The sequence below is a fragment of the Phyllobates terribilis genome, unplaced genomic scaffold, assembly GCF_046119375.1.
Source record: "Phyllobates terribilis strain yellow unplaced genomic scaffold, ASM4611937v1 Scaffold_65__1_contigs__length_7625178, whole genome shotgun sequence".
In the NCBI taxonomy this organism is placed as follows: Eukaryota; Metazoa; Chordata; class Amphibia; order Anura; family Dendrobatidae; genus Phyllobates; species Phyllobates terribilis.
Window position 1 is genome coordinate 3,180,760 of NW_027362825.1, and position 27,824 is coordinate 3,208,583.

The 27,824-nt window shown below is 45.9% G+C and overlaps 1 pseudogene; it reads right to left on the bottom strand.

Annotated features, from left to right (window-relative positions):
• On the bottom strand, positions 1–26,187 carry LOC141193167 (prostamide/prostaglandin F synthase-like; annotated as a pseudogene).
• Between the last annotated feature and the right edge of the window lie 1,637 nt (positions 26,188–27,824).

Below are 27,824 nucleotides of genomic sequence, written 5' to 3' on the forward strand. Positions count from 1 at the left end.
TTAATGAATTGGCACAACGTACACCAGCGAGCCCTTCATTAAAAACTTTAATGCACAAAGTCAGTCTTAATACATCAACTACAAAATCAACCTATTGTAGAAGATTTGGAGCTCTGTTTCAGAGCACCCCCTGCTGTAGGGATAGTCTTGTAGATTAAATTAATCTTGAAGCTAGAAATTATATGGAAGTAAAAGGCGAAAATTCACTTTAGGGTAAGGAGAGTAGAAAAAGGTAGAATAGAGCAGTCCACTAACAGGTCCTGCTCCATATGAGTTACCTGAGGGCGCTGTCCTTCAGTCACATTTGCAGAAATTCCCAGAGTTTTCACTAAGGTTTCTAGAGAAATGTGCTCACCAGGGGAATCTTGTACAAAGTGAAGCAAAACTTCTTCTCCTCCTTGTAAAAAAAAGAAAAAAGGGGGATAGAGCAAGTTAAACAGTTTAATTTCAGCAAAAAAATAAAAAAATAGCAGTGATGGATATCTCCTATTAAAACATACTGAGCTGTAGTTTCATAATAGTTGGGGAGCCACACGCTGTGGACCCCCAGCTCTATAGATTTATGACAGGCTTTACCCTTCTTCCTCACTATCTTCGCCTGATAAGCTCCATCCTGCCATCTTGTGGTTGTTTTAGATAAATTCTTACAATTCTAATTTGTGAACAATTCATATAAAATCCTTTTACTTTTAGTGACAATCAACATCCCCCCACTCTGCAGGAGATCTCCACTGAAGCTTCCTTGCACCCCATCTGCATTTGCCTGTAAAATGTAAGTTAGTTGAAATAAAGTCTAACTTAGGTAAACACTATCATCCGTCAAGAAAAACGTATTATTATTATAGCGCCATTCATTCCATGGAGCTTTACATGTGAAAGGGATATACATAGCACAAACAATTACAGTAAATTTTGAACAATGCAAGCCGGCGGCTGGTACAGGAGGAGCGAGGACTCTGCCCGCGAGGGCTCACAATGTACAGGGATTTATACTCTAGGGCACATATCTCAAACTCTGGTCAGCAGGGCGACTGTATTTAGCCCACAACGCCAGGCAGGCCACCCACCCGGCATCGCACTTTCAACTGTATCAGCATCCTGGATGCTGACAATATTGAAAGCAATGATGGAAGGAGTTTCAGCCGACGCTCCCTCTCCCATCATTCTCCCTCTACATCTGACGTTTCAGCGCAGCGGGCGCGATGATGTCATTACAACGCACCCACTGTTCCAAGCAGTGCAAAGGATCAGAAGATGCACTGCAGAGACTGGAGCAGGGGGAAGTCGAATGAGGAGAAGGGAGTATTTTTTTTTGTTTAATGTGGGGCCTATTATACTCTACAGAGGATCATGTGGGGCCAGCTATGCAGGGCCCATTACTCCGTACAGAGCGCTATGCGGGGCCCATTACTCTGTGTGAGCAATCATACTGTGATGGGGTCACCATAATATGGAGGAATTCACTGTGGGGGTATCTTACTGTGTTTGGGAGTGGGGGGGCACTTGTTTGCATTAGACTTTATGATCTGTATTATTCAAGGTTTTTAACCTTTGTTATTACATATTTAAATTAGCCATATGCTTTCTACAGCTCTTACATAACATATTACAAATATTTTATTCTAAGATCTATTACTTAAAATTGACTTTGTTTGTAGGACAACTACTTTAAGGCTGGTTTCACACGTCTGTCCGTATATTTCCGGTAGTGGAGATATCCACGTCCCGTGTGTGTCACACGTGTGGCAACCGTGTGCCGCATCAAGAGCACACGTACCGGCGCTTGGGAATCAGTGTACAGTTAGTGCTATTCCCAAATGCAGGGTGCTGAACACTGCCCTCATTATTGTCCCCCGCAGGCACTGTGATCGACACCAGCAGGGACACAATGGAGAGTAGTATTCTGCTCCCGAAGTGTCCACCTGTAAAAATAAGAATAAAATCCAAAATCCTTATACTCACTTGTCCTAAATGTCCCTGGCTGTAATCCATAGACCGCTGAGGCCGAGGAGAATGAGCGGCTGTCATGAGCGGGCCCCGGAGCTCAGGAGCGATGTCCGTCACTCACTAAGCACAGCTCCAGGACCCGCTCATTCTCCCCGACTCCTCTGCTGATGAGTCGCATGGATTACAACATACACGGGAACACTTAGGACAGGTGAGTATAAGGATTTTTTATTTTATTCTTATTTTTACAGGTGGACACTGCGGGAGCAGACCCTACTAGTCTCATCATTGTCCCTGCTGGTGCTGATCGCAGCGCCGGCAGGAAACCATGAAGAGTACAGCATTCAGCATCCGGCGCTTGGGAACAGGGCTAACTGTACACTGTTTCCCAAGCGCCGGTACATGTCACAATGATGGCATCCGTGTTAGGCACGTGTTTACACGGACCCATTGACTTGAATGGGTCCATATGATCCGTGCTTTCGTTCAAAAAACTGACATGTCAGCTTGTGGAGCACACAGACGCATGGTTCATGGAAACACACTGACATGTGCACAGACCCATAGATTTGAATGGGTCTACATGTGCCAGTGTTTCCGGTACGTGTGGAAACTCATCACACGTACCGGAAATACTGATGTGTGAAAGAGCCCCAAGTCTGTTTCCATATGACAAGGTTCATTGTTATATTTGAGAAGGAAAAACTTCCTCAATTGGACCTTTTTTTTTTTTTTTTAAATAAAGATCAAGGTTGGCCTGGGATGTGAAGCTGTTCATTTTGACCTGTGACTGTAATGATATGGTAATTAGCCTGTATTATTTTTACATTATCTACTCTACCTTGGTACACTATTTGCACTCTAATCATGTTTAGCTTTACTTGTTAAGTGTGCGCTGTGTACTCATCGTCTAATCTGTTTCTAACCCTCTGCTAACACCCTGTATCCTGAGCAAATTCTTCTGCAGAATTGCTTATCCTATTTAATAGTGTGAGCGCTTGGGGATATGGACACCTTATGGCTGCGTGCCCACTACGCGTTTTTCAAGGGTTTTTGACGCTGAATTTCCGCAGCAAAAACGCTTAAAAACCGCTTGGTAATACGTGCCCCATGGTCCCCAAGGATAATCCGCATGTGCTCTGCACATGCTGCAGAAATTTCCGCTGTGGATTATCATTGCGGAAAAATACGCAGCATGTCCATTAATTTTGTGGACACGCAGCGTAATCGCCGCCATTGACTTGCATTGAAACGCATAATATCCGTGTTAGTACATTTGTACACATGGATATTATGAGTTTCAATGTGCGGATGGTACCCAGGTCTGGAGGAGAGGAGACTCTCATCCAGACCCAGGTACCATAGAACCTGTTAAAAAAAAGAATTTAAAATAAAAAATAAAGATTATACTCACCTTCTGATGTCCTCCTGGTGTTTTCTCGGCTCTGTCTGGTCTGCTGTATGGGTCGTGGTGTTGTGAAGGACCTGCCATGACGTCATTGAGTCATGTGACCTGACACGACTCAATGACGCCACCGCAGGTCCTTCACACCACCGCGAGCCGCCCAAGACACCGGACGGAGCTGAGAAAACACCGGGAGAACATCGGAAGGCAAGTATAAAAAATTTTATTTACCATTTTTATTCTTTTTTTTTAACTAACTTGGTCACACTACTATAAATCCATGCCGGTTGCATGGATTTATATAGTGTGAACAAGTTGTCAAGCACTTTCCAAGTGAAGCTAAAAATCGCTTGGAAGAGCTCTTGATAACCCGCATGCAGAAATGCATGCAAAAACGCTTGACATATATATATTTTCTGCATAAGTATATTCTCACCTTGGTGACAATATCTCAAACCTTTTTCCCAAGAGCTGCAGGAACTATAGAAAGAGTATTATACCTACAATGAGAAATAAACATAAGTGAACCCTCAGTATATTGCATAGAAAAAGATTCCCTAATATAGTGCTCCTTAGCAGAAGGTTATGTGGCCACGGGTATTTAAAAAAAAGATTTATTTATATGTATGTGTTTTTTTTGTTGTTCTTTTTAATAGCATAAAACATATGGCTTTAAAAGGGTACCTGTCACCAGGACTGTCATCACTGCAATGATTAGGAACTTCAGTTTGAATCGCTTTTGCCAGTGAATAATTCCCCCCTTATTCATGTTTTTTTGGGACTAATTTATTGGATATGACCATACACATCTGCGTGCTTTTAAATAAAATAGTACTTTTATACGAAGATTCGAATTCTGGATTTCCCCTTTTCCTGTACTTTATATTTGGAAAACTTGGGGACAAGTTTCCTTTAAACGAAAACTACGAATTAGCCCACCTCTGCTTAGGCTAGGACACAAGGTTGTCTAATATAACCATCGGTCGTAGCCGAACTTTATGGACTTTTCAGACACCGACCTCTTGAATCCCAGCTCCTTGTAGCTCTGCTTGGATTCATCCAGTTATAATTCTGAAATAAAGCAGAGATTTGTAGTTCCACAACATCAAAAGCCAGAAAACTACAGAGAATAAAAGGCAGCCGAGTGCTGTTGAGTTTACAAGGCGTGATGTTCATTAACAAGATAAGGGAATGGCAATCAGGGTTGTGCAAAAAGCCATAAAACTATTGCGCAAAACCTGGAGTAATTCAAGGACGACTTATATCATATGCCCACCACAGGCTGAAGCTCCTCCTTGTATGCATCATGTCATGACATTGCATAATTAGCTACTTCTCAATAAAATATGTTATTAACCATTCCTTCTTTTATTAAGGGGGATAACAATAACATCACAGGATTGTGGGAAATCTTATTTTCTGATCATTTTATTTCATGTACAGTCTGCAAGACATAGGTGCTGTTTATGCAGATTCCCCTTAAAACAATGCAGTATCTTATGTTCTGTGGGCAAAACTACTGTGTGCATTCTTACAGCACTTAAGGGGTTATCTAGGACTATTTTTTTTTTTTCAGCAATCACACCCCTTCAAAAAAGCAGCCTGGAAGAAAAGCTGCTCTGTTGATGTGGAGCAGCTGATTCGCCGGCAGGCACAGTGGCGTGTAAAAGTTTGGGCACCCCTGGTCAAAATTACTGTTATTGTGAACAGTTAAGCAAGAGATATCTAATATATATATAATCGTCTTATCCCGTCAGTCTGTCTGTCTTTCTGTCCAGGAAATCCCGCGTAGCTGATTGGTCCGGCCGCGGCCAATCAGCGACGCAGGATTTCACAAAAAGATGGCGGCCGTTACCGGCTCATCTGCCGGACGGAAGTCAGCGGCGATGTAGCCGGGAGATGAGCGGCGCTAGCCGCTCATCTCCCCGCTGCTGGCAGCACAAGTACCCCGATGGGCGGCGCCGCTAACCTCCATGCGGCTACCGTCGGGAGATCAGCGGCTTGGGCCGCTGATCTCCCGACGGCAAGTGTGAAGGGAGGGACGGCGCCGCTGCCCGGTCCTCAGTAATATGGTTTGCTGATTGGTCGCGACCAATCAGCGATATTGGCATCAAATTTAAACACCGTTTTGCTAATTGGTCGCGGTTGCGACTAATCAGCAATTTTAGCGCCAAATTTAAACAAGCTATCTCGTCCTCACTAGTGTTGAGCCACCCCCGTAGTGTTCGAGTTCGGTTCGGTTCGTCGAACACCCGTGTGTTCGCCGAACTGTTCGTCGAACTGTTCGTCGAACACCTTCGAACACCGTTAAAACCAATGGCAGGCAAACAAAAACACATAGAAACACATAGAAAACACCTTCAAAGGTGTCCAAAAGCTGACAAACTGCTCAGAAGACACAACTAACACATGGAAAAGTGACAAGTACATATAGTCATGCGAAAAGAAAAGAGGTGGAGGAGTAAAAGGAGGGGGAGACACAGATATAGGCATGTCATGCCCTTCTAAAATCCAAAAAGTGAGAAGCCGACACGGCCAGTCCGCTCCTGCCCGTGCCACCTCCGTGTCGCCGGGTTTGTGCCAGAGCCGCGGTGAACCCTGACGGCCAGCCCCCCTCTCCCAATACTGGTGCCTGTCCGCTGGTGGGTCGAGAGAGCCCCCCTGTGGTGGAGGCAGCTCTAAGCTTTTTAATTTAAATTGTCTCTAATTTGAATGAATACACTTTAAATCCATTTACAAGGATCTATTGGAGGGCAAGTCTCATGCCAGCAGCCGCGTAATTCCAGCTCCAGTAGCGTCCACTAAAGCTGCTGCAGTTAAAAAGCTTTTATAAGGATCGAGCTCGGCTGTCCACCGCAAGGCATCCTAGTGCCAGTCCCAGCCCCTATGCCTTGGGGTGCCTCCTGATGCTCTTCACTAAGTATCCCGTGGTCCCGAAGCATTTCCTTTGAAAAAATTAAGTGTCCAAACTACAGGTGGTGTAGCTTGCTTAACAGCCGGGATAATCCGCTGACTAGCAGACACTGCTACTAGGCACAAAGTATTTCCTGGGCTAGATGCAGTTAAAAATTTGTAAGTAGATACTCTCGTTGGATGCTGAGAAAGCATTCCATAGAGTCTCCTGGCAAGCCATATATGATTCTCTTAAAAAGCTTGGGGTAGGGGTCTAGGGGACCCTTTTATAGCCAAAATCACGGCCCTGTATGACAATACGTCACCTAGGCTGAAGATAAATGGAACTGTAGCACCGAGGGCTCGGTTGCTACAGACGTATTGCACCTCACCCAGAGGTGTGATATCTCACTCTCAGATAAGGATGGAGTGTGGATCAGGACCCGACACCTGCATGCATTACACCACATTGCCGTGGGGCAGGGCGACCAATATGCCCCTGAGATGGGCACGACAGTCCCTGTCCCTGGCTGGAGTGGGGGGAGGGAACACTGAGGAAGGGGAACCCTGCAGTGCAGGAGCAGGGAGGAAGCAGTTCCTGGGTGCATTGAGAAGGGAGTATAAAAGGTGGGCACCATCTTAGTTCAGTGCAGAGAAGTCTGAGCAGAAGTGGCAGGGAGCAGGGGCTCTGCATGAGCTCTGCTCCGGAGGCGGGCCTAGTAACAGAGGCCCAGGCCTGCAAGAGGGAGAAGGAAGGAAGAGGAGCGGAGAAGGAAGGAAGAGGAGCGGAGAAGGCTCCAGGAACGAGGAATAAAGGGATCCCAGGGGTGCGGACGGGCGAGTCGCCACCGCACGCCCGAATCCACCTGCGTGGAGGGGTCAGGCCAAAGGGGGAGACCGGTCCCCGAACTAGTGGAGGCAGGAAACGACCCTCAGCTAGAAACCGGAGGCTCTGACATTTTATGTGGCGCAGCCCCTTGCTCCACCCGCTAGGAAGGCACCACATAGGGTCAGGGAAACTGGCGCCAAGTTTACCAAGAGGAGGCCCGAGGCAGCCGGACAGAAGTGTTGGTAAGAAAGGCCAGACAAAGGACACACAAAGGGGGTCCTGTGAAGCGCTCCAAAGTTATCTGGGAGTTGTCTGAGCCCCTCACCTGGTGAGCACAGTACGACGTGGGCAGCCGTTACCTGCAGACGTGGTCTGGATAATAAGAACTGTGAGTAAAGGCCCTGAACTGCATCACTGACTCCGTGTCATTACTGCTGCTGCCCTGCACCATAACCCCCATTCTCCGCATACACTGCCCTGAGGCTATACTCCTCCCGTGGGGAGTTATGCTACGCTCTGCTGCACCCACAACACCAGCCTTAGCGGTCTGCCCTGTAGCGGCGGTTCACTCTGACCGCAATCCACGGGTGGCGTAGTCGGACATTTAAACATCAAAACCACATAAATAGTTCCACCACTGGTTTGACCGCCCTGAGCCACGGAACCGGATCGCCGCCACGAAGACTACAACCACCAGCATCCACCAAAAAGGGTCCGGCTCCGGGTGTCCCAAGGCCCAGGGGGTGCGTCAGAACATTTTCATTACCTTTCACAATCACCAATGGGACAAGGCAGGGATGTCCTCTGTCCCCTCTCTTATACATCCTAGTGACGGAGCACCTGCTCTCATCAATTCGCCATAACCCCAATATTAGGTGGATTGAGCTGGGAGGCACCGAGTACAAGTGCTCTCTATTTGCTGATGATGTCCTAGTATATATCACTCAATCACATATATCCATCCCTGCTGTTATGGCTGAAATAGATCACTTTGTTACATGGTAAAATTTTAAAATCAATGCAGCGAAGTCTGAGGCCCTCGATGTCTCCCTCCCTAAATCCATATAGGATTCCATCCAGTCCAACTTTCCCTTTGCCTGGCCCTCACAGGGTATCAAATACTTAGGAATTCCTATTCATAGAGACCTCTCCCATCTATGTTATCTTAATTTTGGGCCCTTTATTGAACAATTCCATACAGACCACGGTTGGCAAGTTAGAACTGTAAGATTCACTACGTGAACCACTGGTGTTTTGTGGAAAAGCACATGTACACCACATTCCAAATTATTATGCAAAAAGTGTTTAGGAGTGATAAGGGAAGAATTTGTTTGTTTGTCAGTTAAACTCATTGATGGTGATGTGTGTCAGGGCTCTTTATATCACTGTAAGCAATTGCAGACACCTGTGCTAATTAGTTTGGCAGGTGTGTCCAATGAAAGGCAAGACTACTTAAGAAGGCTCTCTCACATTATTAAGCAGCCTACATTTTCTGCCAAAATGGGAAAGAAAAAGGATGCGTCGGCTGCTGAGAAGCAACAAATTGTGGAGTGTATAGGTCAAGGCATGACTACAATCAACATTGTGCGATGATCAGGATGAAGTGTCTTGGCAATCAAGAAGTATGTAGCTGATTCACAGTACACACGTGTGCGTGCTGATAAGGGCAAATTGAGGACTCTTTCCTACAGGCAATTACGTCAGGTTGAAAGAGCAGCGGCAAAGAAGCCTTGTCATAGCAGCAGACAAGTTTTTGAAGCTGCTTGTGCCTCCAACGTCCCCCGAACAACAAGATGCAGGGTCCTTCAGAGGTTTGCAGCTGTGCATACGCCATCCTGTCGACCTCCTCTATCCACTTCACACAAGCAGAAACGGCTCCAGTGGGCCAAACATTACATGAAGACTGATTTCAAAACTGTTTTGTTCACGGATGAGTGCCGTGCAGCGCTCGATGGTCCAGATGAATGGAGTGGAGGATGGCTGGTTGATGGACACCCCACGCAAACACGGCTACAGCGCCAACAAGGAGGAGGTGGAGTAATGTTTTGGGCTGGAATCATGGGGAGAGAGATTGTCGGCCCCTTTAGGATCCCTGAAGGCGCTAAAGATGAACTCCATAATGTATGTGGATTTTCTCAAACAGCACTTCCTGCCATGGTTCAAGAAGAAGAACCGTGTATTTCACAGCAAGATCATTTTTCTGCATGATAATGCACCATCTCATGCTGCACATAAAACATCTGCATCTCTGGCTGATATGGGCATAAAAGGGGACAAACTTATGGTGTGACCCCCATGCTCCCCTGACCTCTACCCCATTCAGAACCTTTGGAGCATCATTAAAAGGAGTGTCTATGATGGCGGGAGGCAGTTCACATCTAAGCAACAGCTCTGGGAGGGTATTCTGTCCTCATGCAAAACAATTGAAGCAGAAACCATCCAAAACCTGACAAATTCAATGGACGAGAGAGTTCAGAAGCTCCTTTCGAACAAGGGGTCCTATGTGAAAATGTAACATCACCTAGAATAAAGTTTTGAGTTGAAAACTGTTTGATTTCAGTTTCTAACAACCTGCTAATGCTTATAATTTCAAAAATGACCATTTTTTTGGTCTTTATTAAAATGAAAAGGTTGATCGAAAAGTTTGGGGGATCTAAGAGTGTGGCAACCCAGTAGTCATGATTACTTCGAATTCTGACAATATGAGGGTCATGCTGCAGGTAGTGCAGCAAGAAGGCACTTATGTGTCTTGCGCATCTCGGAGCCCCAAAATTATTTTCCGGGCTAGATGCAGCTAAAAATTATTTTTAATTTTAAGTCTGGTGAAGCTTATTATAGATGGCCTAATAGGATCAGTGCTGCACACTGCTACAAAGCCCAAATTATTTTCCAGTCAAGATACAGATAAACATGATTAGTAATTTGAAAGCTTAAAACGGTTGGTAGGGTGATTTTAACCAATCATCAAGCTTTTACTCTCCCCAGGATGACACAGGGGTAGAAAAGTCGTTTCGGATCCATGATTTGTTCATCTTTATGAACGTGAGTCTGTCTACATTATCAGTGGAGAGCCGCGTGCGCTTATCTGTCAGCACACCACCAGCAGCGCTGAACACACGTTCAGACAGAACGCTGGCTGCGGGGCATGACAAGATCTCCAAGGCGTAAGTGGCTAGCTCCGGCCATTTATCCAGATTGGAAGCCCAAAAAGAGCAAGGGTCCAGTGACACAGTCGTGGCTTCAATGTTTACTTGGAGATACTCCTGTACCATCGTCTCTAGGCGTTGACTATGTGTCAGACTTCTTGTCTCCTGTGGCCTTGCAAAGGATGGGCTAAAAAAGTGGTGAAATGATTCCGCAAAATTGATGTTACCAGCAGATACTGTGGTTCTGTTACGGTTTGAGTGCTGAACACTTGACGGTCCCACGGTTGGCAAGTTGGAACTGTGAGATTCACTACGTGCACCACTGGTATTTTGCGGAAAAGCACATGTAAGATTCTGCAACAGTCTCTGCTGATACTCCTGCATGCGTGCATCCCTTTCTATGGCAGGAATAATTTCTGCAAATTTACTTTTGTACCGGGGATCTAACAGTGTGGCAACCCAGTAGTCAGGATTATTTCTAATTCTCACAATTCGAGGGTCATGTTGCAGGTAGTGCAGCAAGAAGGCACTCATGTGTGTTGCGCATCCAGGAGCACCAAGTCCCTGTTGTGTTGGTGGCGAGGTAACAATCATGCTTCCTTCCTCTGTCCTCTCCCCCCAACCTCGCACAACAGAAATGTGATCAAGGTCTCCCTCATCTGATGAGTCTTCCATCAGTTCGTCCTCCACTTCTTCCTGGGCTCCTGCACCTTCCTCACTAGTTTGGCTGCTACCATGCGCCCTGGTAAAACCATCTCCCCCACCCTCACATGCCTGCCGCCTTGGTGCTGCCGACCTTCTGGACCTTGCAGATGTTAGCCCTTGCGCATACAACTCCTCCTCCTCTACTTCCTCCACCTCCTCTTGTGCCACCACCTGACTCCGAATTCTGTTTAACATGTGCTCCAGCATGTAAATCACCGGAATAGTCATGCTGATAATGGCATCGTCAGCACTAAACATCTTCGTCGCCATTTCAAAACTGTGCAGAAGGGTGCATAGGTCCCTGATCTGAGACCACTCCTCCAGCGTGATTTGCCCCACCTCTGAATCTCGTTGGCCCAGGCTATACGTCAGAACGTATTGCACCAGGGCTTGTCGGTGCTGCCACAGACGCTGCAACATGTGCAGAGTTGAATTCCACCGGGTAGGCACATCGCATTTTAGCCGGTGAAGTGGCAGGCCCAACGACTTCTGTAGAGATGTAAGTCGCTGAGCTGCGGTATGCGAACGGCGGAAGTGAGCACACAGCGACCGTGCCCTCTGCAGAAGGCCATCTAGTCTGGGATAGTGGGCTAAAAATTGCTGGACAACCAGGTTCAACACGTGAGCCATACAAGGCACGTGTGTGACATTGCCCCGGCGAAGGGCCGCACCCAGGTTTGCAGCATTGTCGCACACGGCCTTCCCTGGTTTCAGGTCCAGTGGAGACAACCATTCATGAAATTGGTTCTCCAGAGCTGACCACAACTCCTCAGCTGTGTGACTCACATTTCCCAGACATTTCAATGTAAAAACCGCCTGATGACGTTGAGCCCTACTGCCAGCATAGTAAGGAGGTGTGCAGGATCCCTTCTGCGCAGTTAGAAAGCTTGTGGCATGACCAGACAGGCTTTGGGTGCAGGTGGAAGACCGAGAGGAGGTTGAGGAGGCAGAAGCAGTGGAGGAAAAATGACATAAAGAGGATTGACGCACAACTCGTGGGGACGGCAAGACTTGGACAGCAGCCCCTTGTCCTGCTGTCACCATAGTTACCCAGTGCCCAGTCAGCGACATGTAACGCCCCTGTCCATGCCTACTCGTCCAAGTGTCTGTGGTGAAATGCACCCTGTCACACACAGAGTTTCTCAAAGAAGCGGTGATGTTGTGTGCGACATGCTGGTGGAGCGCAGGCACACCTTTCTTTGAGAAGTAGTGCCGACTGGGCATCTGGTACTGGGGCACTGCGACGGACATAAGGTCTCGAAAATCCTCTGTGTCCACCAGGCGGAAAGGCAGCATTTCTGTAGCCAAGAGCTTGCAGATGGTGAAATTCAACCTCTTAGCTTTCTCATGGCTAGGAGGAAATGGTCTTTTACTTGTCCACATCTGAGGGACCGAGGCCTGGCTATTGTGCTTAGACGGGGTTGATAAGGGTGTCCCCGGCAAACTGCCGGTCTGTGAGGAAGATGCAGGCGGACATGTTAGGTTGCCTTGATCCAAAGGTGGTGCTATCGATGTCGGACAGCGCTCAAGACCAGCTGGTGTTCCCACCTCCAAAGAAAATGATGACCTGCCAATCACGCTGGCTGTTGCGGGTAAAGAGGTGGCAGGTCTGCGCCCCAAAACAGGTGTGACTGCTGTCCCCCCAGTCACAGAGGATGAAGAGGCCGCGGATGCACAAGATATGGCAGACGGTGGTTGGCCCGGCCGGCTAGGCCGCATTGTAGCACACTGAGCTTCCCACTGCAACTTATGCTTCATGTCCATGTGCCGGTTCATGCATGAAGTACTCAAACTATGTATTTTTTGGCCTCTACTTAGCTTTTGCTGACAAATGTTACAGATAACACGAGTTGGGTCATCTTTATCGATCTGAAAAAATGCCCAGGCTATGCAAGGCTTAGCACCCATGCGACCTGAAGAGCCACCACGACTTGTGGTGAGAGGCAGAGTTGTGTTTGAGGATGCAGTTGTTGACGTGCTTCCAGTACTACGTCTCTGTCCAGGAAGGCGCAACCTGACCTCGTCGTCACTAGCATCTTCCTCCACCTCCTCTGCTGACCTCATCTCTTGGCTGACTGTGGGTTGACAGTAAGTGGGATCTCCGACCTCATCATCATCACCCTGTGCGTTATCACACCCGTCGTCCTCAGAGCCAACCTGTTCCTGCCCTGACAAAAAACTAAAGTTGTCGCTCCAATCAGGTATTTGAGTCTTATCATCGTCTTCCTCATTGTCTCCACCAACAGGAGTTACAGTTTGGGAATGAGGGTCTACATTATGGTCAGAACCTTCTGCGTCTGGTCCTGGATCCGACTCATAAAGATTCTGGGCATCAGTGCAGATCATTTCCTCGTCTGGATTCACAGAAGTGCTGGAGTCGACCTCTGATTCCCAGGCTATAGTATGAGTAAACAGCTCTGCAGACTCAACCATCTGTTCTACCTCATACTCAGACGGGCAGCTGGAGATTTGGGAGCTGTGAGGAAGCAAGTGCGATTTGGGTGACACCTTTGAGGACTGGAGTATTTGTGATGTTGAAGTTGATGTGGAGGAGAGCCCACTTAAAGGAGCACTTGATATCCGTTGAAGCACCTGCTGTTTTTGTGCCTCATCTGGAATTTGTAGCGATTGGCGTGGCCGTAAGAAAGGGATCTTATCACATTGTCCGCTAAAAGAAGTAGACATTTTAGTTTGGCTGGAAGATGGTCTTTCTTCTGCACCTACCCCACGGACACAACCTTTTTTCCCCTTCCCAACACGCCTATTCCCCTTTCCACCAGCAGCAGGCCTTTTTCCACTCATTTTGGTGGTTAACTAATTCACAACTCTGGAGTTGTTTGCACAAAAAAACAATGGATGGTAACCGAGCAGAGCTGAGTGGCCAAACTGTGGTATTAGGCCAAAACTATTGGCTGGGTTAGATGCAGAAAAAAATTATTTTTAATTTGCAACCTGATGGAGGTCAGTATAGATGGACTAATAGACCAAGTCCCACACACTGCTAGAAGCCCAAATATTTTGCCAGAGCTAGATGCAGAAAAAAATTATTTTTAATTTGCAACCTGATGGAGGTCAGTATAGATGGACTAATAGACCAAGTCCCACACACCGCTAGAAGCCCAAATATTTTTTCAGAGCTAGATGCAGAAAATTTTTTTATTCAATTTGCAACCTGATGGAGGTCAGTATAGATGGACTAATAGACCAAGTCCCACACACCGCTAGTGTTATGTTCTGCTACCAAAGCTAAGGAAAGAGAGGAGATCTGTCCCTACTATAGGACTCAGCTGAATCCCTACGATGTAACAGGGAACCTGATCCTGCGATCAGACCTGCTAAAGTCCTAATCTAGTCTGTACGAAGACCTATAGATGTGGGGAGGGAATCCCTACAAGTACTAAGGACTGGGAGGAATATGGGACACCTCCTAACAGAAATAGTAGCAGACAGAAGAACAAACAAAATAGATAGAACATAGAGGTCCGTAGACCAAGCAAACTAACAGAGTAGACACAGAGCACAGGCTAGCTAGAAAGTAGATATACAATGAAGTCCAGCAAAGCCAGAAGGGCGGAGCAGGATTAAATAGGCCAACAAGGTCATGTGACCAGCAAAGGAAAAAAAACCTAACAGCAAGGTTCTAACAGTACCCCCCCTTCTAAGAGGATCCTCTGGATCCCCTAGGACCAGGCTTATCAGGAAATCTCCTGTGAAACGCTCTGATAAGTCTGGACGCGGAAACATCATCTGACCTCACCCAAGAGTTATCCTCGGGTCCGAAACCTTTCCAGGCCACAAGATACTGCAAACTACCTCTATACCGTCTAGAGTCAAGGATGCGAGAAATTTCATATTCCCCGTCCTCCACCACCGGAGGAACAGAGGCAGAGGCGTCACCATCCGACACAACAGCTTTTTTTAACAGAGAGACATGAAAGACTGGATTAATTCTCCAGGAGGTAGGAACCTCCAACCTAACAGCAGATTGGTTGACAACCTGAAGCACCTTAAAGGGCCCTACAAACTTGGGACCCAATTTCTTAGAAGGAATCCTTAACCGCAGATTCCTAGAGGACAACCAAACCATGTCACCAACAGCGAACAAAACCTCCTGTCGTTTCCTATCAAAGTAGTCTTTAGATTTTCTGTTGGCCTCCTGAAGGTTACCACGTACATCCGTCCAAACTCTTTCCAAATCACCGGAAAAATTCTCCTCCTCAGGCACAGCAGATCCCAACTTGGAGAACGACCCAAACGACGGATGTCTCCCAGAACAACAAAAAAAAAAGGCGAACAACCAGCAGAAGAAGATGTATGATTGTTCAGAGCAAATTCGGCAAGTGGCAGAAACTCAGACCACCCCTCTTGATTGTCTGCCACAAAACAACGCAAGAACTGCTCAACATCCTGGTTTTTCTTGAGAGCGAGGTGCCACCGATCCAATCTCCATCGGTTCACCACTGTTAGTACACACATTATCATAACCAGAAACTGACATAGCAGAGGATTTGCTCTCATTAACCCTAGCACGCAGTCTTCTATCCACCCGTATAGCTAATTGCATAGCCTGTTGCAAATCCTCAGGTGTAGGATAAGCAATTAGCAGGTCTTTAACCCTTTCACTGAGCCCAGCAAGAAATAGACTTTTCAGAGCAGAATCGTTCCACCCTGTTTGAGTGGACCAACGACGAAAATGTGTACAATATTTTTCCATATTACCTGATCCTTGTTTTAAACGTTTCAACTCAGTCTCAGCTGATGCCACACGGTCAGGATCATCATATAATAGTCCTAAAGCAGAAAAAAAACTATCCACTGATCTGAAGCATGTATCACTAGGTTGCAAAGAAAAGGCCCACTCCTGAGGCTCTTTGCGCAAAAGTGACATTATGAACCCTACGCGCTGGGATTCATCCCCAGAGGACTTGGGTCTCAAACGAAAATACAATAAGCAAGCATTTTTAAATGAAAAAAATTCTCGATGTTCACCAAAAAATAAATCCGGCAAACATACCTTAGGCTCCAAGAAATATGCTCCAGGACAGTTACTCACGTGCTGACGGAGCTCGGCCACTTCCAGAGAGAGTCCCTGCAGGTGTTTAGCCAAATCCTGAACCGACACCATGATGGAACAAAAAAAAATCTTTCCTTAGAGAATTTACAGGCTGGACTTACTGTTATGTTCTGCTACCAAAGCTAAGGAAAGAGAGGAGATCTGTCCCTACTATAGGACTCAGCTGAATCCCTACGATGTAACAGGGAACCTGATCCTGCGATCAGACCTGCTAAAGTCCTAATCTAGTCTGTACGAAGACCTATAGATGTGGGGAGGGAATCCCTACAAGTACTAAGGACTGGGAGGAATATGGGACACCTCCTAACAGAAATAGTAGCAGACAGAAGAACAAACAAAATAGATAGAACATAGAGGTCCGTAGACCAAGCAAACTAACAGCGTAGACACAGAGCACAGGCTAGCTAGAAAGTAGATATACAATGAAGTCCAGCAAAGCCAGAAGGGCGGAGCAGGATTAAATAGGCCAACAAGGTCATGTGACCAGCAAAGGAAAAAAAACCTAACAGCAAGGTTCTAACAGCTAGAAGCCCAAATATTTTTTCAGAGCTAGATGCAGAAAATTTTTTTATTCAATTTGCAACCTGATGGAGGTCAGTATAGATGGACTAATAGACCAAGTCCCACACACCGCTAGAAGCCCAAATATTTTTTCAGAGCTAGATGCAGAAAATTTTTTTATTCAATTTGCAACCTGATGGAGGTCAGTATAGATGGACTAATAGACCAAGTCCCACACACTGCTAGAAGCCCAAATATTTTTTCAGAGCTAGATGCAGAAAAAAATTATTTTTAATTTGCAACCTGATGGAGGTCAGTATAGATGGACTAATAGACCAAGTCCCACACACTGCTAGAAGCCCAAATATTTTTTCAGAGATAAATGAAGAAAAAAATTATTTTTAATTTGCAACCTGATGGAGGTCAGTATAGATGGACTAATAGACCAAGTCCCACACACTGCTAGAAGCCCAAATATTTTTTCAGAGCTAGATGCAGAAAAATATTATATTCAGTTTGCAACCTGATGGAGGTCAGTATAGATGGACTAATAGAATGATGCTATGCCCAAAAGATTTTACTTCACTAGGTGCAGTAAAAAAATTGGTATTCTATACACAGGTGGTATATCTTGCAACACAGATAGGCTACTCCACTGACTAACACACTCTGCAATAGGCCAAAAAGGATTAGCTTTGCTAGATTCAGCCAAATGCTGTGAAAAAAACTTGCACAGCACTGGCACAGACCTGCCTGGCAAAAACTGATAGGAACTGATGTAACCTAGTCCTGAAAAGGACTCCAATTACAATTAGTCTTTACTCCCACAATCTATCTGTTTAAGAGCACAGACCTGCCTGATAAAAGTCGTAGGAAATGCTGTAACCTAGTCCTTAAAAGGACTGCAATCACAACTATTCCCTACTCCCAAGCTATCTGTATATTTGTGCGAAAATTGGCTTGAAATTAACAAGGTATAGCGCACACAGCAACAGCGGTGCCGTCTAACACGCAGCTGCAGCAGTGAGAAAATGGTGGCGACGGGGAAAATGGCTTGGTCTTATAGGGCAAGGACATGTGACATACACTGCCAATCACACATGCCCTTGCTTGTGTGAAAAAAAACACTTCGCTCCGTGTGTGCGCTGCTGATAGGCTGACAGATTGCACCTCCCCACTGTAAATGCGGGAAAGAGAAAAAAAAATGAGATCCATCCCCTGCCCCTCCCCCCACCCCGCTGTACACTCAAACTGCGTATTAACATTAATTTTCATCATTACTGAGAAAAAATCCAGTTATGATTTTGGTGCACGAACAGTTATCGAACATAACCTCGAACAGCCGAATTTTTCTCAAATTGTTCGTGTTCGCCGACCGGCTCGAACACCGCCCAAAACAGCTCGAATTTGAGATTGGCGAACAGTTCGAGTAGAACAACGCTCATCTCTAGTCCTCACTAACACAGTTCGCTGATTGGTCGCGGCCGCCACCAATCACCGATATTGCCGCCAAATTTAAACACCGTTTTTCTGATTGGTCGCGGCCGGCAACAGCGACCAATCAGCGATTTTGGTGCCAAATTTAAACAACGCTCTGCTGATTGCGCCCGGTCGGCCGCATACATATTCTAGAATACCCGATGTGTTCGAATCGGGCCACCATCTAGTACATATATATATATACACAAACACACACACACACACAAAAACACTGGGTACGGAAAGCATTCAAACCCCTTTACATTTTTCATTTTTTTCTCATTAAAGTACACTCTGCACCCCATCTTGACTGAAAAAAAAACAGAAATGTAGAAATTTTTGTAAATTTATTGAAAAAGAAAAACTGAAATATCACATGGTCATAAGTATTCAGACCCTTTGCTCAGTATTGAGTAGAAGCACCCTTTTGAGCTAGTACAGCCATGAGTCTTCTAGGGAATGATGCAACAAGTTTTTCACACCTGGATTTGGGGAGCCTCTGCCATTCTTCCTTGAAGATCCTCTCCAGTTCTGTCAGGTTGGATGATGAACGTTGGTGGACAGCAATTTTCAGGTCTCTCCAGAGATGCTCAATTGGGTTTAGGTCAGGGTTCTGGCTGTGCTAGTCAAGAATGGTCACAGAGTTGTTCTGAAGCCACTCCTTTGTTATTTTAGCTGTGTGCTTAGGATCATTGTCTTGTTGGAAGGTGAACCTTCGGCCAAGTCTGAGGTCCAGAGCACTCTGGAAGAGGTTTGAATCCAGGATATCTCTATACTTGGCCGCATTCATGTTTCCTTCAATTGCAACCATTAATCCTGTCCCTGCAGCTGAAAAACACCCTCATAGCATGATGCTGCCACCACCATGTTTCACTGTTGGGATTGTATTGGGCAGGTGATGAGCAGTGCCTGGTTTTCTCCACACATACCGCTTAAAATTATCACCAAAAAGTTCTATCTTCGTCTCATCAGACCAGAGAATCTTATTTCTCATAGTCTGGGAGTCCTTCATGTGTTTTTGAGCAAACTCTATGCAGGCTTTCATATGTCTTTCTCTGAGGAGAGGCTTCCGTCGGTCCACTCTGCCATAAAGGCCCGACTGGTGGAGGGCTGCAGTAATAGTTGACTTTGTGGAACTTTCTCCCATCTCCCTACTGCATCTCTGGAGCTCAGCCACAGTGATATTGGGGTTCTTCTTTACCTCTCTCACCATTGCTCTTCTCCCACGATTGCTCAGTTTGGCTGGACGGCCAGGTCTAGGAAGACTTCTGTGGTCCTAAACTTCTTCCATTTAAGGATTATGGAGGCCACTGTGCTCTTAGGAACCTTGAATAATGCAGTAATTCTTTTGTAACCTTGGCCAGATCTGTGCCTTGCCACAATTCTGTCTCTGAGCTCCTTGGGCGGTTCCTTTGAGCTCATGATTCTCATTTGGTCTGACATGCACTGTGAGCTGTGACGTCTTATATAGACAGGTGTGTGCCTTTCCAAATCAAGTCCTATCAGTTTAATTAAACATCTGGACTCCAATGAAGGAGTAGAACCATCTCAAGGAGGATTACAAGGAAATGGACAGCATGTGACTTAAATATGAGTGTCTGAGCAAAGGGTCTGAATACTTATGACCATGTGATATTTCAGTTTTTCTTTTTTAATAAATTTGCAAAAATTTCTGCATTTCTGTTTTTTTTTCAGTCAAGATGGGGTGCAGAGTATACTTTAATGAAAAAAAAAATGAACTTTTTAGATTTACCAAATGGCTGCAATGAAACAAAGAGTGAAAAATTTAAAGGGGTCTGAATACTTTCCGTATCCACTGTATGTATATATACACACACACACACACACACACACACATATAATGTATTTTTTTAATTTTTATTTTTTTTGCCTAAAATAGAAAGGAAATCTGTCTTCTTAACTTTAGGCCTTTTATAAATCATTTCATCTTCAACTTGCTCAACTGTTAACTGTTCACAATAACAGTAATTTTGACCAGGGGTGCCCAAACTTTTATATGCCACAGTAGTGGTCACTGTTTTTTTTTTTGACTGTGAGCCTAAAAACTTAGTCCTGGACAACCCCTTTAAGTAAGGGGGATACAGACCAGCGTAAACAGTAAAACATATTTTGTTAACTGCCAAACAAGTTGTTATGGGCTTGTATATGAGAAGATTGTGAAAATGATCTGCAGTAGTGACTCCTAACCAGATCTTTGCTCCAACATCTGATAATCCAGAACCTATTTTTAGATAAGAGCAGCTATTTAAAATGTAAAGCTTAATAAGACAAGATCATAGAGATGTTTTTTGACATTACAGAAGCTTGATTGATGCCATTGATACTAATAGTGGAAGAATGTAAAGGAAAACTCCAGCCAATATATAATATATACCTTGAGGGGCAAAATATGGCACAGGGAGGGTGTCAGTCACAATTGGTTATTTTATATCATGCTCTGTCCAGTCAGGCCAGACAGACACAACACGGTGTATTCATTTTTACAGGAGTCTTACTTTATCACCAGGCAGCCAATAATTTTCCATGTCGGTGAATGCAAATCAGTACCTCAGCTCCCTTGCCATGTCTTGGGGTCTTTGACCAACATGTTGCCTGTAAATGCCGAACTTGCCTCTATGTACACTTACCCCCTGTGAAAAATTTACCATCTACAAATTCTTCCAGCCCCAAACTCTCCGGTCCAATCCCGATCAGACGGATTTGGTTGTCACCGAACGAATTTTGCAGCTTGGAAACTTCTTTTGCCATCCAGCGGCAAACCTGGCAGCCGAATCTTCTCAGGAAGAACAGGACGCTGGTGTGGTCTCTCCACAGCGACTGCAACTCAACTGTCTGAAGGTGCAAAATGCCAAATGTAATCCCCACAGCTGACTATCAGCAGCGTCCAGACATCTGTATATTCATCATGGTTAGACTCCCCTATGTCCACTGCATCTGAGATACACATGTAACATATACACTGGACATACATGACCTCCCATCATGACCAAGGACTGTCTCAGCACACAAAACGGGTAGATGTCCGCATGGTGACCTGTCACCAGTTTGTATGCATAGCTAATAAAAGAAGATTTTAGGATTACCACCTTTCTTCCTCCGAATGGCAGATACGGTGTCCATGCTCCGGATCACAGAACTTACAAGCAGCACAGAACGGGATCTACTCCACAGAAATCTTCAGGCAGGGCACATATCTGGGCAGTGCTACCCTACAGGCCTCCCGAGCTGCAAGGTAGGGCTTTGGGTATTAGACAAGCAGTCTTGATCTACTCAGGGCTCGTACACACAACTGTTATCAGTCAAAAAAAAAAAATATATATATAATCTATCGGATTGTATAAGGCTGACAAGTGAGAGAAAAAAAAAATTCACCATACTTTTCTGGATGAAAGTTTGGACCTATTTTTTATACTATCGCATAAACCTATCCTTAGGGAGACCTGTTAGTACACGAGTTCCTATTAAAAATAAAGCTGTTACACAAATCCCTAGGGGCAGTTGGCCCTTCTACGTATCTGTTATGCCATCCAGTCTGACTTTGGTGCCAGGACACATTACCATTTACATAAACTCTAAGCCAGTCTCTTCTTCAGTCATTAAAATCTTCCAAGACATGAAAGCAAAAAGCGGAGGGAAACCTGTAAGCCTCCTGCTGTATAGGGTGGCTAAGGCAGATAAATACCGCACAAACCAAGGTCTTCTAGGACCACCCTTTAAATTTGGCGTTGCTCTGAATGTGGGACACTATCAGTGCAATGCACCGTGGAGCTCCCTACGCTTGCACTTGGTGATGCCCTATTCTATTTATGTTCTAGTACCTGTCAGTCAATAATTCTCCACCGAGCAGCATATCATGCTCAAAAATATAAAATTAAAAATCTAGAAGTAAGGCTTTTTTTTTTTTTAAATAATTCTCACTGGTCGCCATCTTTGGCTGTTTTCAGCAGCACTCTGGTCCATGCCGGTACCACGTGACCGCATCTGTAAATCATCAGATCATACTGCATCTTCTGTGTGGAGCGGTGGATGCTTTCTCTATTTACGTCTATGAGACTCAGTATGAGGTCTCGTTAAGTGTCTCATGGGCTAAGAGCAGGTGCAGACTGCCATAGATTCTCTCATCGTGCCGATTATGCAAATCACACTCCGATCAGTGTGCTCAGATTCTCTCAGATGAGAGAATCGGAGCACAAGTGGAGAAGATGAAGAAAAAAAAAATGTCTGAATGTTCTCCATTCGGTCAGTGATCGGAAATCAGACTGCACTCAGATGTCATCCGAGTGCAGTCCAATGTTTCCCACGCACTCACTGAATTGCATGGCTGAGTGCGATGTGAATATCAGATCAAACTAGAGCATGCATAAATAATTATTGAACAGCTCGATAGACTAACATTGGTCTGGGTGTAATCCAATGTTTTGTTGGATTTTATATGGACAGATCATACGGTTGTCTGCATTAGCCCTTACACATTGAGAAAATTCAAAAAGTGACCTCCATTCCATACAGCAGAAAGTGTGGTTCAGAAGGACGCAAATGTGGTCATATCAGTGCGCTGCTGAAAACGGTAACCTGAGAATATATTACTGCGCTCATTGGACATACACACCTAACAGCTACCAATGGAAGAAATTAAAAAATTCTGAGTACTCCTTTAAATAAGAGGAAAAATAAGATTCTCCTCAATGTGCAGAATTACATTTTCATACATTTTTGATCCAAGTGACCATCTTTACCATCAGTGTGGTAATCCTGTTTAATTCTAAAAAAAACAAAAATAAATTCAAACTGCTCCTACTCGTTAAAGAGAACCTGTCAGCAGTATTTAGCCCTTTAAATTAAGGCAGGGTTATAATGGCACAGCGAAGCTGATTAATCTGATACCTGATATGAAGGGATCCACTCAGTGGCTGCTGAATACTCACCTTGTGAAGTTTTCAGAAAATGACGTCTTGTGTGCTTCAGGGCATAACGTGGGGGCAGGATCTTCTCCCCCCACACCCCAAGCCTCCTCTGCTTCTTGTACAGGTCACTGATTATTCAGTGACCTGACTCAGTTTTGAAATTCTGCGCCGCCATCATTGTGTGGGCGACACGTGCACAGTGAGAGCTGGTGTCTTATGTGCAGGACTTCAATAAAATGGCGCCGAGGCGGCACATGCGCAGATCGAGAGTTCGCTTTATTGACATTTTGGGGTAGATCCGATGTTTTAAAAAAAAACGTATTTCTGGCGTTTGGAATTTTTTTCTCGTTACACTGTTTACAGATCGGATTAATTCTTTTTTTTATATTGATAGATCGGGCGATTCTGAACTCTGCGATACCAAATATGTGTATGTGTTTTTTTTTTTAGTATTTTATTTTGAATGGGGCAAAAGGGGGGTGATTTAAACTTTTATATTGTTTTAATATTTTTAAAAACATTTTTACACTTTTTGCTTGCTTCTATAGTCTCCATAGGAGACTAGAAGCAGCAATTGTCCGTACGCCTCTGCTACATAGAGGTGATGAGCAGATCACCTCTATGTAGCAGAAATGCTCCTGTGCTATGAGCGCCAATCACCAGATGGCGCTCATAGCGATCAGTACATGACAACCACTGGGGTCTGCTGCAGACCCAGGGTTGTCATGCCCACCCATCAGTGAACCGCGATCACGTGACGGGGTCACCGATGGGTGGGGTAAGTGACGCAGTTCCGGGGCGGCGCTGTTAGGCTGCGTGCACACGATGTGTTCTTCATGCGTTTATGCTGCGGAATTTCCGCAGCGGAAACGCATCAAAAACGCATGGTAATCCGCACCCCATGGTCCCCAATGGCATTCCGCAATGTCAATGCACATGCTGCGGATTTTTCCGCAGCGTTTCTGCAGCGCAAATAAATCCGCAGCATGTTCATTAATTTTGCGGAAGCGCCGCCATTGACTTGCATTGAGACGCATAGAATCAGTGTCTGTACATTTGTACAAGCGGATTATATGCGGTTCAATGTGCGGATGGTACCCAGTTCTGGAGGAGAGGAGACTCTCATCCAGACCTGGGTACCATTGTACCTGTGAAAAAAGAATAAAATAATAAATAAAGTTTATATTCACCTGTCCGGCTGCCCCTGCAGCGCTTCTCCTTCCAGGACCTGAGATGACGTCGCGGTCATGTGACCGCAGGCTGTCTCGCGAGATGCCGGCAAGCCAGGAAGGAACCAGGAAGGAGCGCGACAGCACACGCGGCGGCATCGGAGGCAAGTATAGCTTTTATTTTTTTATTTTTACGGTCACACTATATAAATCCATGCCGTTTGCACAATCTGCATGCGTTTTTTCTGCCAGGGAGATGCAGAAATGCTGCAGAAATTTTCTGCTTCATTTCTGCATCGTGGGCACATAGCCTTAGGCTAAGTGCCCATGATGCAGAAATGCTGCAGATTTTTTCCGCATCTCCCTGGCAGGAAAAATGCATGCGGATTTTACATGCGTTTTTCCCGCCAGGTAGAAGCGTTTGTCAAGCGTTTTTGCATGCATTTCTTCATGCGGGTTATCAAGCGCTTTTCCAAGCGATTTTAGCATCACTTGGAAAGTGCTTGACAACTTGTTCACACTATATAAATCCATGCAACCGGCATGGATTTATATAGTGTGACCAAGTAATAGTTAAAAAAAGATTAAAAGAAAAAACATTATACTTACCTTCTGATGGCCCCCGGTCTTTTCTCCGCTGCGTCCAATCTCTTGTACGTCTGGCGGTGGTGTGAAAGGACCTTTCATGGTGTCATTTAGTCATGTGACAGGTCACGCGACCGACTAAATGACGTCATGGAGGGTCCTTTCCCACCACCGAGAGCCATACAAGAGACTGGACGCAGCGGAGAAAAGACCAGGAGCCATCATAAGGTAAGTATATGTTTATTTTTTATTTTAAATTCTTTTTTTAACAGGTACTATGGTACCTGGGTCTGAAGGGGAGTCTCCTCTTCTCCAGACCCGGGTACCATCCGCACATTGAATCGCTTAATATCCGCATGTGCATATGTAGTCATGCGGATATTAAGCGATTCAATGCAAGTCATTGGCGGCAATTACGCTGCGTGTCCACAAAATTAATGGACATGCTGCGTATTTTTTCCGCAATGATAGTCAGCAGCGGAAATTTCTGCAGCATGTGCACAGCACATGTGGATCATCATTGGGGACCATTGGGCACGTATTACCAAGCGTTTAAGCGTTTTCGCTGCGGAAATTCAGCGGCAAAAATGCTTGAAAAACGCAAAGTGGGCACGCAGCCTTAAATGCCGCTGTCAGAAATTGACAGCGGCATTTAACATGTTGACAGCCGCGAGTGGATCGGGATTCCACCCGCGGCTGTTGCGGGCACATGTTAGCTGTATAAATCAGCTGACATGTGCCCGGTTCAGTGTGGGCTCAGCGCCGGAGCCAGCGCTGAACAGGAGGTGATAGCGTGGTGCGTACTATTACGCCACAGGCTTTAAAGGGGTTAAAATACACAGCGTAAAAAAAAAAAACCTCACCAAAAACCCATTGTGGGAATGTAGCCTTATGTTCACAGACTTATTGATTTGAATCCAAAACAAACATGTCCCTTATTCTTTTCATCATGGACACTCCGTCCACAAAAAGAAAAAAAAAAACTACAGATGTGTGAATAGCCCCATAGACTATAATGGGTTAACGTGAAATACGGATTGAACAGGTATGTGAAAAGCGGAGGTCTGAATGAGGCCTTAGTTGAAGGTGGGTAAGAATAGACTCCCCCGCAGACTGCTGCATGGAGCCCCATCACCTCATTGTGGAGACCACAGCAATCTGAAAGCAGCCTCAAAGTTGTACCTCACTTCTGGGTGACTGTACCCACTTTCTGGTATGTGGGTGATCAGGTGAGCCTCATAGTTAGTCTATAGGGTATATAATGTGCAGACATGTGCATAATGACTGCAGAGCATGTACAATGATCACTCACCAGCATTGCTATATAACCAGGCACTGCAGAGAGTGATGAAATCCCCTAATTCATTACCACAGCTGAGACTGCGGATCTGGGTGTGATCTAGACAGCGAGGATAAGGAAACAATGGTATTAAGACCCCAGAACAGTATGATCAGACCCCAGCTCACCTCCCCGGTCAGAGCATTCTTTACTGGGAGAGCTCCCAGCTTCACCAGGTCCACATCCCCCATATCGTACGGTGTTTTGGAGAGTTGCTTCCTGGTAGTATTACTACTGGTCCTGCAGCGGTATCCCCTCAGCCAATCACAGCTCAGGACCTCGCCGGGATGGGGTTGAAAGGGCGAGCTGTAGAGCCTTATATGGTATGTGGGCGGGGCTTAGTTGTATAAGTCGATACAATGTATCTTTCATAACATCGCTCTGAAAAGATGACACGTGACAAGATAACGGCTCCGGCAGAACTGCTGCTACAGCGGGTGGTGGAACAGTCCTTGTATACTGTGTGTGCAGGGTCGGTCTGGCCTGGCGGGAAATCGGAAAATTTCCCGGTGGGCCCCGATATGAGAGTGAGAAAATTGGTGGCGGGGGCCCTTTAAAAGCGCGGCTGAAGCAAATGTAGCATCGCGCGCACGGCACATTCATTGGTGACAGCGGGCCTGCAGTGACGTGCATGCAGCATACTTACCATGTGAGTCTCTGCCACTGAGAGGACGGATTTTTTCTGGGCGGTGACACGCACAGCGCGCTCTGCTTTCCCGCTGGCTGGCAGACTGTGCTGTGGTGTCAGGTGACACTGATGCTGACGCCGCTCTCTTCTGGCCTCTGATACGCCGCGACCGCGCTCTGCAGTGCTTTCTCTCTGCTCCGGGGCCGGCCTCTGAGACGCCGGCGCCACCGAAGCTGATGTCTCGCTCTGCTCTCCCTGCTCCCGGGCTTCTGATACGTCCCATCCCGGCTCCATATCTGCCCTGGCCTGCTCCCCTGTAGTAATACTGGCTCCCGGGTGGTGGCACCGCCCCCTTCTCTCCTGCTCTGACTCTGGGCTTTTTTATACCGGTTCCGGGGCTGGATATGTGGACGGTGACCTGCAGCACTCTACAGTTCAACTCTCCAACCAGGCCTGGAATTTGAAACAAGGCTGCAGGCCTACAGCTGTCACTGCTTCAATTTCATATCAAGAGCACCGTGCTAAATATTCAATAATGTTTTTATGGGTGAGTCATATGCCTGTGTGCGTGTATATGCCTGCAGTGCATGTGTGTATATGTCTGCGGTGCGTGCGTGTATATGCCTGCGTGTGTGTGTGTACAGTGTGTGTGTAAATGCCTGTGTGTGTACAGTGTGTGTGTGTATATGCCTGTGTGTACAGTGTGTGTGTGTATATGCCTGCGATGCGTGTGTATATATGCTTGCGTGTGTGTGTATATATGCCTGCCTGTGTGTATATGCATGTGTGTACAGTTTGTGTATATGGCTGTGTGTGTACAGTGTGTGTGTATATGCCTGCCTGCATGTGTGTGTATGTATTTGAGTGCCTGCATGTCTACATGTGTATATGTGTCTTCACACGTGTGTGCATGCTTCCCTGCATGTCTGCATTTTTGTGTGTGATTGTCTGAGTGTGTCTGTGCATGACTGCGTGTACATTTCTGTGAGTGCTTGCCTGCATGTGTACGTGTCCCCATTTCTGTATGTGTATCTGCTTGTGTATATTAGGGCTCTTTCACATGTCCTGATAGTTACGGGACTGGAGATATCCGTGTCCACCTGTGTGTCATCCGCGTGACACATACCAGCGCTTGGGAATCAATGTACAGTTAGCGCTGTTCCCAAGAGCTGGGTGCTGCCCTCATCATAGATCCCTGCC